Source organism: Gopherus flavomarginatus, chromosome 1 (assembly GCF_025201925.1).
Source record: "Gopherus flavomarginatus isolate rGopFla2 chromosome 1, rGopFla2.mat.asm, whole genome shotgun sequence".
NCBI lineage: Eukaryota > Metazoa > Chordata > Testudines > Testudinidae > Gopherus > Gopherus flavomarginatus.
Window position 1 is genome coordinate 78013984 of NC_066617.1, and position 14488 is coordinate 78028471.

The window sequence follows — 14488 nt, forward strand, 5'->3', positions numbered from 1 at the left end:
AATTTAGCAGTGTATTTGTCCTAGCCATAATTTCTATAAATTAAGAAAAAAGACTATTTTAGTTTTCAAAATATGGCTTGTGATGGTACTGAGGCTGTTCTGTGTTTTCCAGCCATATGCTCACAAAGATCACAATATTTAAAGCCCTGCAGGTGATCAGAATGTCAGATCTACATCATCTACTAATGAGGTTTGTTCTGAGTAATACTTTGTCTTCACAGGGAAAGAGAACCAAGAGGGAAGGTATTTGAGTTATCTTGTTCTGAGAAACAGTTTAATGGTCACTGCTATACTACAGGTTTACATCATTTAAGTGCTAACCTGTGTGCCAGTGTGAGCAATTGAATGACATCTGGCCACTACATCGCAGATTAGGTTCCTTATTTGCCATGGTATTCTATTTCCTCATGTGTCCTAATGGCAAGACCTTTCTTAAGAGTATCCCAGAAAAAGTGTATATATGAGTTCCAGATCTGTAAGGATACTCATAGGTGCAATCATTTGGGGAACTCATTTGTCTGGAGGCAGAGTTTGGAGTTAGGCCAGGTCTACACCGAATTTAGCAGTGTTAAACTGATTTAACCCTGCACCCATCCACACAACGAAGCCCTTTATATCGATATAAAGGGCTCTTAAAACCGATTTCCATACTCCTCCCCGACGAGGGGAGTAGCACTGAAATTGGTATTGCCATTTCGGATTAGGGTTAGTGTGGCCGCAATTCGACATTATTGGCCTCTGGGCGGTATCCCACAGTGCACCATTGTGACCACTCTGGAAAGCAATCTGAACTCGAATGCACTGGCCAGGTAGACAGGAAAAGCCCTGTGAACTTTTGAATTTCATTTCCTGCTTGCCCAGTGTGGAGCACTGATCAGCATGGGTGGCCATGCAGTCCTAAATCCAAAAAGAACTCCAGCATGGACCGTACAGGAGATACTGGATCTGATCGCTGTATGGAGAGACAAATCTGTTCTATCAGAGCTCCATTCCAGAAGATGAAATGCCAAAGCATTTGAAAAAATCTCCAGGCTATGATAGACAGAGGCCACAGCAAGGACTCAACACAGTGCTATGTGACAACCGTAACGGAAAGCCAAAGAATCAAATGGACGCTCATGGAGGGAGGGAGGGGGGACTGAGGACTTGAGCTATCCCACAGTTCCTGCAGTCTCCGAAAAGCATTTGCATTCTTGATTGAGCTCCCAATGCCTGAAGGGTCAAAAACATTGTCGCTTGTGGTTCAGGGAATATGTCGTCAATTTACACCCTCCCATCCCCCCTCAAAGAAAAGGGGAAAAAATCGTTTCTTGCCTCTTTTCAATGTCACCATATGTCTACTGGATGCTGCTAGTAGAAGAGGTGCTGCAGCGCTAAACAGCAGCATCCTTGCCCCTCCCCTACCCGGTGGCAGACGGTACGGTACAATATGACTGATAGCCGCCCTCGTCATCATCCTGTGAGTGCTCCTGGCTGGCCTCAGTGAGGTCGGCTGGGGGCGCCTGGGCAAAAATGGGAATGACTCCCGGTCATTCCCTTCTTTAAGCTTTGTGTCCTGGAGATTCAGTCCTGGCAGATGGTGCATTAGGGCTGGTAACTGTCCTCATCATAGCAGCTGAAGGCTGATCTCCTATCCCCCCACCCTTTCATGTCTAATGGAGATTCTGGACTATCATAGCAGCGGGAGACTGTGCTCCTCTCCCCCCGGTTTAATGAGTAATGGAGATGTCCTGCCTGGAATATCATAGCAGCTGGAGGCTGCTTCCACCTCATTTTATCTCACTAAAAGCTCAGTGTTTCTTATTCCTGCATTCTTTATTACTTCATCACACAAATGGGGGGAAAATTGCCATGGTAGCCCAGGAGGGGTGTGGGAGGAGGGAAGCAATGGGTGAGGTTGTTGCAGGGGCACACCCTAGAATGGCATGCAGCTCATAATTTCTGTGGGATATCTGGGGCTCTCACCCGGAGCGGCTGTGCTCTCTGGTTCTCTAGTAGACTTGCCTCATATTCTAGGCAGGACTGACTCTATTTTTAGACAAAACATAAAGAAGAGAATGACCTGGGAAGTCATTCCCATTTTTGTCCATGCGCCCCCGGCCAACCTCAGCGAGGCCAGCCAGGAGCACTCATGACAGCAGCAGACGGTACAATATGACTGGTAACTGTCATCGCCAATTTCCAAAGCAGCAGACAGTGCAATAGGGCTGGTAACTGTCTCTGCTACCTTGCAAAGGCAAATGGATGCTGCTGTGTAGCACTGCAGTACCATGTCTGTCAGCAGCATCCAGTACACATACGGTGACAGTGAAAAAAGGCTAAACGGGCGCCATGGTTACCATGCTATGGCGTTTGCCAGGGCAATCCAGGGAAAAAGGGCGCAAAATGATTGTCTGCCGTTGCTTTCACAGAGGAAGGATTGAGTGATGACATTTACCAAAATCACCCGGGACTCTGTTTTTGCTCCCTCATGCATTGTGATCTCAACCCAGAATTCCAATGGGTGGAGCAGACTGCGGGAACTATGGGATAACTATGGGATAGCTACCCACAGTGCAACGCTCTGGAAATTGATGCTAGCCTCGGTACATGGATGCACACCGCAGGATTAATGTGCTCAGTGTGGCCGCATGCACTCGACTTTATACAGTCTGTTTTAAAAAACCGGTTTATGTAAAATTGGAATAATCCCGTAGTGTAGACATACCTATGGGCCTGAGAGTCTTTTAGACTCCGATCCTGCAAACACCTAGGCACATACTAACTTTATTAACATGGTATTCCCTCTGACCTCCATGGAGCTACTCATGTGAGCAAAGGGCACCGACATGCGTGTTTTCAGGATTAATGTCTGAGTTAGTTCATTATCTAATTACAATTATATTAAAAGACTAGGGCTGTCAAACAATTTAAAAAATAATCCTGATGAATCTAAAGATTAAAAAAATCATGATTAATCAGAGTTTTAATCACACTGTTAAACAATAATAGAATACCATTTATTTAAATATTTTTGGATGTTTTCTAAATTTTCAAATATATTGATTTAAATTACAATACAGAATACAAAGTGTACAGTGCTCAATTTATATTATTATTTTTGATTACAAATATTTACACTTCAAAAAGATAAACAAAAGAAATAGTATTTTTCAATTCACCTCATACAAATATTGTAGTGTAATCTCTTTATTGTGAAAGTGAAATTTATATTTATGGGAGACAATGCTGCCCGCTTCTTATTTACAATGTCACATGAAAGTGAGAACCGCTTGGAACTGTTGTAACCGATGTTGAAAGGTACTTATGTGCCAGATATGCTAAACATATGCCCCTACATGCTTCGACCACCATTCCAGAGGACATGCTTCCATTCTGCTGACCAGGGCCGGCTTTAGGAAGTGCAGGGCCCAATTCGAACACTTTCAGCGGGGCCCTGGCAGGAATGACTTAAAAAGAAAAAAGTGTAAAAAAAAGCCTTCAATTTCTTCCATGTATTATTTACTTTCCATAAATATATAAATAATAAAATTGTATATTATGTACATTGCATCATATATGCTGTTGATTGGTTATTAATGACTGCCGTTTCACATGTGTAGGTCCACGCCACTCCCTGGGGGTGTGCACATGTGTGGGTCCCCGCTGCTTCCTGCCCCCCTCATTGAAGCAGATGTGCAGGTTACTGGCCTGGGAACTGCAGCAGTGGACATGGGGCTGGTTCCAGGCAGGGCAGGGGCTGACTGGAAGTAGGGTCTGGCTGCAGGCAGGGCAAGGGGCGTGGGGCTGGCTGGAGACTGGGGAGTGTGGGGCGGGCTGGCTTCGGGCAGGGCCACAGGGGGGTGCAGCAGGGGTTGGCAGGGCTGGAGACAGGAGTATGGGACTGGCTGGCTTCAGGCAGGGGGGGTGCAGCAGTGGTTGGCTGGAGACAAGGCAGGGCGGGCAGTGCAGGGCTGGTGCAGGCAGGGGTGTGTGACAGGGGTTGGCTGGAGACAGAGCAGGGGGTTTGGTAGGGGCTGGCTGTGGGCAGGGGGTGCAGAGCTGGCTGCAGGCAGCGGGGGGCGGGGCTGGTGTGGGCAGGGCAGAGGGTGCAGCAGAGGCAGCTGGAGCCCCGGCCCTTTAAATAGCCCCCAAGCCCCCCGCTATCCCAGGGCTCTGAGGGCTATTTAAAGGGCCCGGGGCTCCCCTGCTTCTACCCCGCCCTGGACCTTTTAAATAGCCATGGGAGCCCTGGGGAATGCATGGGGGCGGCTGGGCTCCGGCGGGTATTTAAAGGACCGGGGTGGCAAAGGCAGCTGGAGTCCTGGCCCTTTAAATAGCCCCCAGAGCCCCCTGCTACTCCAGGGCTCTAGGGGCTATTCAAAGGGCCCGGAGCCCCAGCCGGGGGCATGGGCTTGCCGCACTCCAGCCGGAGCTCCAGCCAGGAGAGCGGGGCCGCAGGGCTTGCAGTGCTCCGGCCGGACTTCCAGCCGGGGCCATGGGGCTTACCGCGCTCCAGCCAAAGCTCCAGCCGGGGCCGCGGGGCTTGTCGCGCTCCAGCCAGAGCTCCAGTTGGGGCCGCGGGGCTTGTCGCGCTCCGGCCAGAGCTCCAGCTGGGGCCGCGGGGCTTGTCGCGCTCCGGCCAGAGCACCAGCCGGGTTCGCAGGGCTTGTCGCGCTCAGGCCAGAGCACCAGCCGGGGCCGCGGGGCTTGTCGGGCTCCGGCCAGAGCTCCAGCCGGGGCCGCGGGGCTTGTCGCGCTCCGGCCAGAGCTCCAGCCGGGGCCTCGGGGCTTGTCGCGCTCCGGCCAGAGCACCAGCCAGGGCCGCGGGGCTTGTTGCGCTCCGGCCAGAGCACCAGCCGTGGCCTCGGGGCTTGTCGCGCTCCAGCCAGAGCTCCAGCCAGGAGAGCGGGGCTGTGGGGCTTGCGGCGCTCCAGTCAGAGCTCCAGCTGAAAGAGTGGGGCTGTGGGGCAGCCGCGCTCCCGCCGGCGCTTTGGTCAGGGGAGCAGGGCCATGGAAGACCCCGGAGCAGACCGCAGCAGCCGGGGTAAGTAAAAAAAATTTAAAAGGCGCCTAAAGCGCGGGGCCCTCTTAGGCGCGGGGTCCGATTCCCAGGAATCGGGCGAATCGGCCTAAAGCCGGCCCTGCTGCTGACGGGTTCTGCTCAATAACAATCCAAAGCAGTGCAGCCGACGCATGTTCATTTTCATCATCTGAGTCAGATGCCACCAACAGATGGTTGGTTGATTTATTTATTTATTTGGTGGTTCAGGTTCTGTAGTTTCTGAATCAGACGATTGCACTTTTAAGACTTCTGATAACATGTTCCACATCTCATCCCTCTCTGATGTTGGAAGGCACTTCAGATTCTTAAACATGGAGTTGAGTGCTGTATCTATTTTTAGAAATCACATATTGGTATCTTCTTTGCGTTTTGTCAAATCTGCAATGAAAGGGTTCTTAAATCGAACAACATATGCTAGGTCAGCATCTGAGACTGCCATAATATGAAATATATGGTAGAATATGGATAAAATCATGGAGTAGGAGACATACAATTCTCCCCCAAGGAGTTCAGTCACAAATTTAATTAACACTTTTTTTTAAAATAAGCATCATCAGCATCGCCTATTCTCACTTTCAGGTGACATTGTAAATAAGAACCAGGCAGCATTATCTCTCGTAAATGCAAACTGTAAAAATGGTTGTTTTAGCAATTGTCTGAACAAGAAGTAGGCCTGAATGGACTTGTAGGCTCTAAAGTTTTACATTGTTTTGTTTTAAAGTGCAGTTATGTAACAGCAAAAAAATCTACATTTGTAAGTTGCACTTTCACGATAAAGAGATTGCATTACAGTACTTGGAGGAGGTGAACTGAAAAACACTATTTCTTTTATTTATCTTTTTTACAGTGCAAATATTTGTAATAAAAAATAATAATATAAATTGAGCACTGTACACTTTGTATTTTGTATTGTAATTGAAATCAATATATTTGAAAATATAGAAAAACATTCAAAAATATTTATAATAAATTTAAATTGGTATTCTATTATTAACAGTTCAATTAAAACTGCAATTAATCATGACTAATTTTTGTAATGGAGTTAATTTGTATTGAGTTAATCACATGAGTTAACTGCGATTAATTGTCAGTCCTGGAAAAAACATAATATTCTCATTGTCTAGGCCTCCTAGGAAGCCTGCAATGACCAGCTTTACAAGTGATTTTTCTGATAACTTATTTTTAAATTTTAAAAGAACATTTTCTCTTGGCATTAAATTAACAACACTCTCCAGCATCTGCTGTCATCCATCTGCTCAGGGCCCTCAGATGACACCATTCTGGTAAATCTGCTCTACGCTCATATTCAAAGCCATCAAATTTGCCTTCAAGTTGACCCACATTCTGTTTCAGGGTAGAGAACAAATTCTCAATTTTCTTTCTGCTTTAATGACTGCAGCACTGTCAACAGTTTTTCTCTGTTGAAGGCTTTTCCTAAATAGATCTAAACATTGCTGGGATTCAGACTCATTCACAGGGCTCTTCTGAAGGTGTTTGATTCTCACCTGCCATTGTTGGGGTTGATGATGAGCTGGGCTCACTGACACAGCAGTCTGAATACATTAACAACTGTAATCAAACTCTGAGCCTCCAAACTCTGAGCCTCTCTGCTGCTGTTGTAGATGAAAATACCCCTATTTGTTAACTATTGAAATGGACCTTGAATATGCAGAGACTTCCCTCTCCATAGGTTAACACATTATATTAAACTGTACTCCACTCTGTTTGAGTGTGCAAGGGGGACAGGGTGGGAGAAGTCTCCTTCCTGTGTACCTCTCTATGGGACAAAACCCCCTAGGGAGGTGCAGCCTCTGCTTCCTGCTAGCAGCCTCTGTGGGTGCTCCTTTCCTGGCGGGTCATGATGAGGAGTATATGTCATTTATTATCTCATGTTGGGTGAAGCTGCCAGTGCAGTGTGGGCTGCCCCGGAATCGTCAGGGGGAGTAATGGCTGTGTGGTACCTTTTCCAGCAGAAGGCACAGTTCTAAATGCATAAGCAGGCCCTCATTCTTACATTTTCCAAGTGATTTCTATGATATTTTAGTGCAGCTTCTATTGATGTTGAATCAGTTGCTTAAACTTTCCGCCACATTTAACTCTTTCTAAGTTTCCTTCAAATACACAGGAGACTCCCACAGATCTATTTGCATTTAAGTTTTGCCGATTCAGTTACTGTCATTTGCTTCCCTTAGCTTCTTGCTGTGCTGTTTTGCTGCATTCTCCAATTATCAAGTGAATTCCCATGCACAAGAAAAATCTTTTGAAAAGAAACAGCCGTCTGGCCAAATGTACCCAACCTTTTTCATATAACCTACCTTCATCTTCTTAATTTTCATGCTATATACTTCAGTCCCATTGGAAAGCTAAATGCTCTCTGTGCTCACCTGAATTAAATGGAGTAAAGCTCAGGCCTTCATTTACAATATATCTATATATTTTTGTCTATCAGGCTGAAGAATGTCTTTATATCATTCATATGATATATACATATGTAACCCTTCTGCCCCTCTGAATTGGCAGCAACAAGGGCCGGGTTCAGTATCCAGGGGTTCCATTTCAATAACACAATGCATAACTGGCTCGAGCCCCCACCCAGTGACCTGGGAAAATCTTACACACACCCCTAGGTGCCTCAAAGAGGCAATGCTTCCCCTCTCGCAAGCACAGAGTCTCAGTGTAGCAGATAAACAACAAGCACTAAATTGGGAAAACACCTCAACTAGAGTTCCTAGACCAAACCATGAGCAAAGACCCACCCCAGGGAATTGGGCTGTGTCCTTTCCCCTGGGCTCTTGAGTCCAGCAACCCCCAAATCACCCACAGTCCCAAGTATCAGAGGGGTAGCCGTGTTAGTCTGGATCTGTAAAAGCAGCAAAGAATCCTGTGGCACCTTATAGACTAACAGACGTTTTGGAGCATGAGCTTTCGTGGGTGAATACCCACTTCTTCAGATGCATGTGGTGGAAATATCCAGGGGCAGGTATATATATGCTAGCAAGCAAGCTAGAGATAACGAGGTCAGTTCAATCAGGGAGGATGAGGCCCTGTTCTAGCAGTTGAGGTGTGAAAACCAAGAGAGGAGAAACTGGTTCTGTAGTTGGCAAGCCATTCACAGTCTTTGTTCAATCCTGAGCTGATGGTGTCAAATTTGCAGATGAACTGAAGCTCAGCAGTTTCTCTTTGAAGTCTGGTCCTGAATTTTTTTTGCTGCAGGATGGCCACCTTAAGGACTGCTATAGTGTGGCCAAGGAGGTTGAAGTGCTCTCCTACAGGTTTTTGTATATTGCCATTCCTAATGTCTGATTTGTGTCCATTTATCCTTTTCCGTAGAGACTGTCCAGTTTGGCCGATGTACATAGCAGAGGGGCATTGCTGGCATATGATGGTGTATATTACATTGGTGGATGTGCAGGTGAATGAACCAGTGATGGTGTGGCTAATCTGGTTAGGTCCTGTGATAGTGTCGCTGGTGTAGATATGTGGGCAGAGTTGGCATCGAGGTTTGTTGCATGGATTGGTTCCTGAGCTAGAGTTATTATGGTGCGGTGTGCAGTTACTGGTGAGAATATGTTTCAGGTTGGCAGGTTGTCTGTGGGCAAGGACTGGCCTGCCACCCAAGGCCTGTGAAAGTGTGGGATCATAGTCCAGGATGGGTTGTAGATCCTTGATGATGCGTTGGAGGGGTTTTAGCTGGGGGCTATATGTGATGGCCAGTGGAGTCCTGTTGGTTTCTTTCTTGGGTTTGTCTTGCAGTAGGAGGCTTCTGGGTACACGTCTGGCTCTGTTGATCTGTTTCCTTATTTCCTCTTGCGTGTATTGTAGTTTTGAGAATGCTTGGTGGAGATTTTGTAGGTGTTGGTCTCTGTCTGAGGGGTTAGAGCAGATGCGGTTGTACCTCAGTGCTTGGCTGTAGACAATGGATCGTGTGATGTGTCCGGGATGGAAGCTGGAGGCATGAAGGTAGGCATAGCGGTCGGTAGGTTTTCGATATAGGGTGGTGTTAATGTGACCATCACTTATTTGCACTGTGGTGTCAGTTCATCTGCAAATTTGACACCAACAGCTCAGGATTGAACAAAGACTGTGAATGGCTTGCCAACTACAGAACCAGTTTCTCCTCTCTTGGTTTTCACACCTCAGCTGCTAGAACAGGGCCTCATCCTCCCTGATTATACTGACCTCGTTATCTCTAGCTTGCTTGCTAGCATATATATACCTGCCCCTGGATATTTCCACCACATGCATCTGAAGAAGTGGGTATTCACCCACGGATGCTCATGCTCCAAAACGTTTGTTAGTCTATAAGGTGCCATAGTCCCAAAAGTCCCATAATCCAAAAGTCTCTGTCCTGGGTCAGTGCAGCCCCGAAGTTCGAGAGTCTATCTGCAGAGGTCCCTCCCCCCAGCCTGGGTAGAAAGGGGCACCTTACGTGGTCCAGGGCCAACTGCCCTGCCTCTCCGTGGGTTCTGCTTCCACCTTCTCCACGAACTGCTCCGCTTTACCGGCCGCTTCACTCTGCTCCTCCAGCCATCCTCACAAACTGCTCCGCTCCACCAGCTGCTCTGCTCCACCAGCTGTCCCGTGAGCTGCTCCAGTTGTCCCTGCAAACTGCTCGGCTCCGATCGCTCTGTGGGCCGCTCCACCTGTCCCACAGCTACTCCGCTCTGCTCCACCAGCTGTCCCATGATCTGCTCCAGCCGTCCCCACAAACTGCTCCATTCCGCCAGCTGCTCTGTTCCGTAGTATAGCTTCAGGCTCCCCCACTAGTTAGCACAATACTTAGTGCTCTCAGCTCAGTAATTTCAGCTCTTTAGTGATTTCAACTCTTAGTGATCTCAGCTCATAGTAGGGGAGCCCCAGTGCTAGTGCACCATTAGCCCAAAGTGAGTTCAGCTCAGTAACCTGTACCTAGATTCTTAAGGGAATAAAAAATCAACTCTGACATTCCACACTGGAAAGAGGAGGGGGGGGAACTGGTGCTTCTGGTTCCACAAGGAGATTGCACCACCAGACACAGATACCTGTCCCCAGCTTCTCTCAATTCACTGGGTTGTGGAACCCATGTCCCTTGTCTAGCAAGTACTACCCAACTGAGGTTGAGTCAAATCTGTCACAAAGCAGTCCCACAGCTCGGCAGCCTGGGATTGGGGTAGGCGTGCCTATGCAAATACACTCTCTGAAATTCTTTCCACCAGATGTCAGGGTAGAGCTCATCCTGACTCTGCTTACACATGAACAGGACATGTCCTAAAACCAAAATGGGGATGTAATCCGTTTCCAACTTTCCATCAGCAGTTAGCCTTTTCCATCATTTCCATTGGCAGTTTCCATCAGCAGTTAACATTTCTTTCCTAATATTAGACGTTTGGGTATCACACATCATATCTGATGGGCAAAACACAGTTGCCCCAATAAATTTGCAGGACACTTTCACACTGCCCAGCTGCATACCAGCCAATGTACGTTGCGAATATATAGTGTCCATTCCAAGCGGCCCCAGAAGCAATCTGCATATGCTCAGAATTGCTGACTTCCCAGTTATGTTAATTACTACGTTAGTGAGGCTACTTAGTTCTACTTCAGCACAAAAGGGTTAAAATCAACTTTTTAACTACAGAATAGCACCAGCTCTGTGCTGGAGGAATGAAATTCTAATGGAACTGCTTTGTGACAAAAGCAGAAATGTTTCTGCTGCTTAAACAAGATAAATACTAAATAAGTATATTATGTTTCATTTCAAATGGTGATTTTAGCAAAGATGGCTAAACTGCATTACATTGTAACACTGCTCATTTCACAGAAGATTGCCATGATAAAATATCTAGCTTTGAACCGACACTATTCATCAGATATATTTTCCTGTCTTATATAGTACTTTGTTTCACTTTTTAAGGGTCTAAACTTGGATATGTAAGATATTTATCTTTGAAAGAGTCTACTACCTTTTGGGGATTTGGAACAGACAAAAGCCTGGCTAAGTTAAAGGCACGGGTCTCTAGGGTGGGAGAAAAAAGGGTTAAGGGGCAGTGCTCAGAATAGAGGCTCCTTAGCTTCTCAGGGTATGTCTATGGAGCAAAATAAAACCCACAGCTGGCCTGTATCAGCCAATTGGGGCTTCTGGGGCTTGGGCTACGGGGCTGTTTCATTGCTGTGTAAACTTCAGGGCTCGGGCTGGGTCCCATCCTGCAGGGTCCTAGAGCCCAGGCTCCAGCATGAGCCTGAATTTCTACACAGCAATGAAACAGCCCTGCAGCCCAAGTCCCATGAGCCCAAGTCAGCTAGCGCAGGCCAGCTGCGAGTGTCTAGTTGCTAAGTAGACATTCCCTTAGAAATGCAGCCTGGAGGGTGAAGAGGCAGGATGTTCTAATTAAAATCTAGATTAGTCTAGATTGGAAATGAAGACTTCTAATAAAACAACTCATTTTTGTAATTAATGTATTTATTTGTGACAAAATTAATGTTCTTTGCCTCACGGTATTAAGTCTGATTGTTTACCATTATAACACTTTATCTGCTACTGCTAACTGTATAATTCTGTGATTTTTTTCCGCCCAATTTCCTTGGTGGCCATTACATTATTTCTCAAGGAACATAAGTGAAGCAAGTACAAATAAAATTCTGCATTCCATGCACCTATTCGGCGAGATACTCTAGCCCTTTTTGCTTATATGCACAATCCTATTGCTACTTACTGCTGTCTCTTCTACAGGTTTCATTGGACTATTTGTAAGAGAGCTGCAAGCTTGGTCTATACAGAGGATTTTTGTTAATAATTACTAAGGGAAAAATGCTATTTAGCAATGTATGTGTGGCATTTAGCATTCAAATCCCAAGAAAATAGGCCTAGAAACACTTTTATAACTATCAGGATTCAAATAGCAAAACTGCTGTGCAATTTGAACAGAAATATTGACATTAAGTGAACTGCACATGCACTTTCCAAGTGAATTATGTTGAGAAGTGTTAGGAGGTGAAAAGTAAGAATCCAGTTCTGCAGGATGCTGAGCACTTCCAACTCCTTCTGAAGTTGAGTGGGCATTGAGAATGCTCAGCATTTTATAGGACTGAATCCCAGAGTCTTGAACCAACATCATATAAAGTCACATTTCTTTTCTGGGGGAAATACAGATTGGATGCAATGTGCTTAAAGTAAACACTAAATCAATTATTTTACAGCCTAGCTAGATGGAATATTATTTGTCAAGAAATTAATGGGAAGAGTTATCTTTTACATCCTAACATTGAAGGTACTCTCTAGGAACTGAGGGCATATTTTATTTATTTATTATTACCTTCAACAGATTATAGAGCTGATGTTGCCCCTGTTATTACTAGTGCATTAGGCTGTTAAAGTCTCAGGAATGGTAGAAGAACTCAGGAAATACAAAAGAAATGGGGAAAAGAGGATGTGTTTGTAATACCAATGGTTTGGTAAATATTTGAATATAGAAACTATTGTGACTAGCTGTTCAAAACTGCATGGCTTTTTAGCAGTCTCCCAGCTTGATCCTGGGAGTGGCTGAGCATAGTTGCAGGTGTTCAAAATCTCCCTGGGTGAGGCCCTAATCACCAGCTGTGAAGCATTCTAAAGACACTGCTTCATTTTTCACCAGCACAAAAGCAAAGTATCCCTGGTACTAATAGGCACTTTTAGTTTTGCCTCATTGAGAGTTAGAAACGTTATGAAAAGAATAATTCTTTCTTTCATACCTAAGTCAATAAAAATTCTATTATGGCAATAACTGGGGCCATTTGAGTCAAGCGTCAATTGATCTTAAAATGGGAATCTAAATATTTCCCACCAATGGAGTTTGTGATTTCAGGATGCAGCTGTCACTAAACTGTATTCACTGGTGGCTTATTTTAAAGCATAAAGAACAGCATAACAAAGGGTGAACAAATTTTTAGAAGGTTAACACTTAGAAAGGGAAAGGCTTTTCTGCTTGGTTTTATTTATTTTTACTATAAAAGCATTTCATAATATGAATGAGGCCATTTCAGGGAGTGGGATTATCTGACATACAAAGCTGGCCTTGTGATTTAGACCATGTACAGAATATAAATATCATAAAGCCACAGAGAGCAGGTGGCCAAAGATTTGAGTAATGATGAACATCAGCCTTCTGCTTTGGATTGGTCAGAGGGCGACTTTACAGTTGTCTGTGCTTTTCTGCAATATTGGGTTTAATACAACTCTTGAGATTCATAAAAAAACCAATAAAAGTATGACTTCAAAAATTCACAGGAGGGTAAGGAAATAGCCTTCCTATATAACAGTGTAAACAGAGCAGTTTTTAAAACATTACATCACCGGCAAATCTGGAAGGGGAGGAAAAATCCCAATTTTTTTAGGACTCTGAGACTTAAACTGGCTCTCTTGGATGTCATCTTCATTTATGACCAACCAGGACTACCTGTCTTCTTATTCCAACACCACAGTACTAGAGTGTGTCCCTATGACGTAGGCCCGTTTGTGCCAACTGGCAAAGCATTCACTGTTCATTACAAGCAACTCCTATCTCAGACCTGACAAACTCACTACACCCAATAAACCAGTGTCGTGGTATTTATCCAGAAAGGATAGCATGTGAGGTCTCTACTGAAAGCTTGAAACTTATCAGTACTTCTTGTGAGTATTCATACTCTACTCTGTTTTTTTTCCTTGTCAAAATATTATCTGCAATTAGTTGAATTTTAAAGATTAAGGAACCCATAGCCGATAGCTTCTGGATGATGCATCTGCTCAAACTTGAATCCAGCCCTATCCTTACATTTTCCTAACATATTTAATTCTACTGCTAAAAAATTAGGGCTTTTTATAAGAAATATTATCAAAACAAAACCCCGAACATATGTAGATACTTTTCTGATTGATTACAGGCAATTAAGAGGACAAAAACAAAAGTAACCTTACATATTCTAAAAATCAATATAACTAAATTGACAAGTAAATTATCATAGTCAAACATATTAATTCTTTATTCCTATAAACAAATCTCAGCAAAAGAAACAAAATAACAGCTGAAAACCACAGACAGCAAGACACAAGATATAATTATACATACAATATTTGCATAGTTCTAAGCTGAAATACATGCAACTTTTTCATCTTCAGTTCTAAAAATATTTGCCTTAGGAAACTGGACAGTGGAGTGGGCTAATAATGGAATATAACCTCTCACCTCTGTGCCACCAGTTTGGACAGGTTGGCAGCGTCCAGAAGTTGTTAGCAACTCATGATTGGTCAGAAGTTTGTAGCTCCTGAGCAATGAAGATGATAGAACTAGCATGTCATCCTTTGCTAGCCCTTCCCAGAAAAGGTTACCGCTTTCTGTGTACTCAAGAGGAAAACATGTTGTACTCCTTTGTTTACACCTTGAATCTCCAACTCCTGCCTTGGTGCACAGCAAGGAATGAAACATTGTTTCATGGAGTAGTGCATGT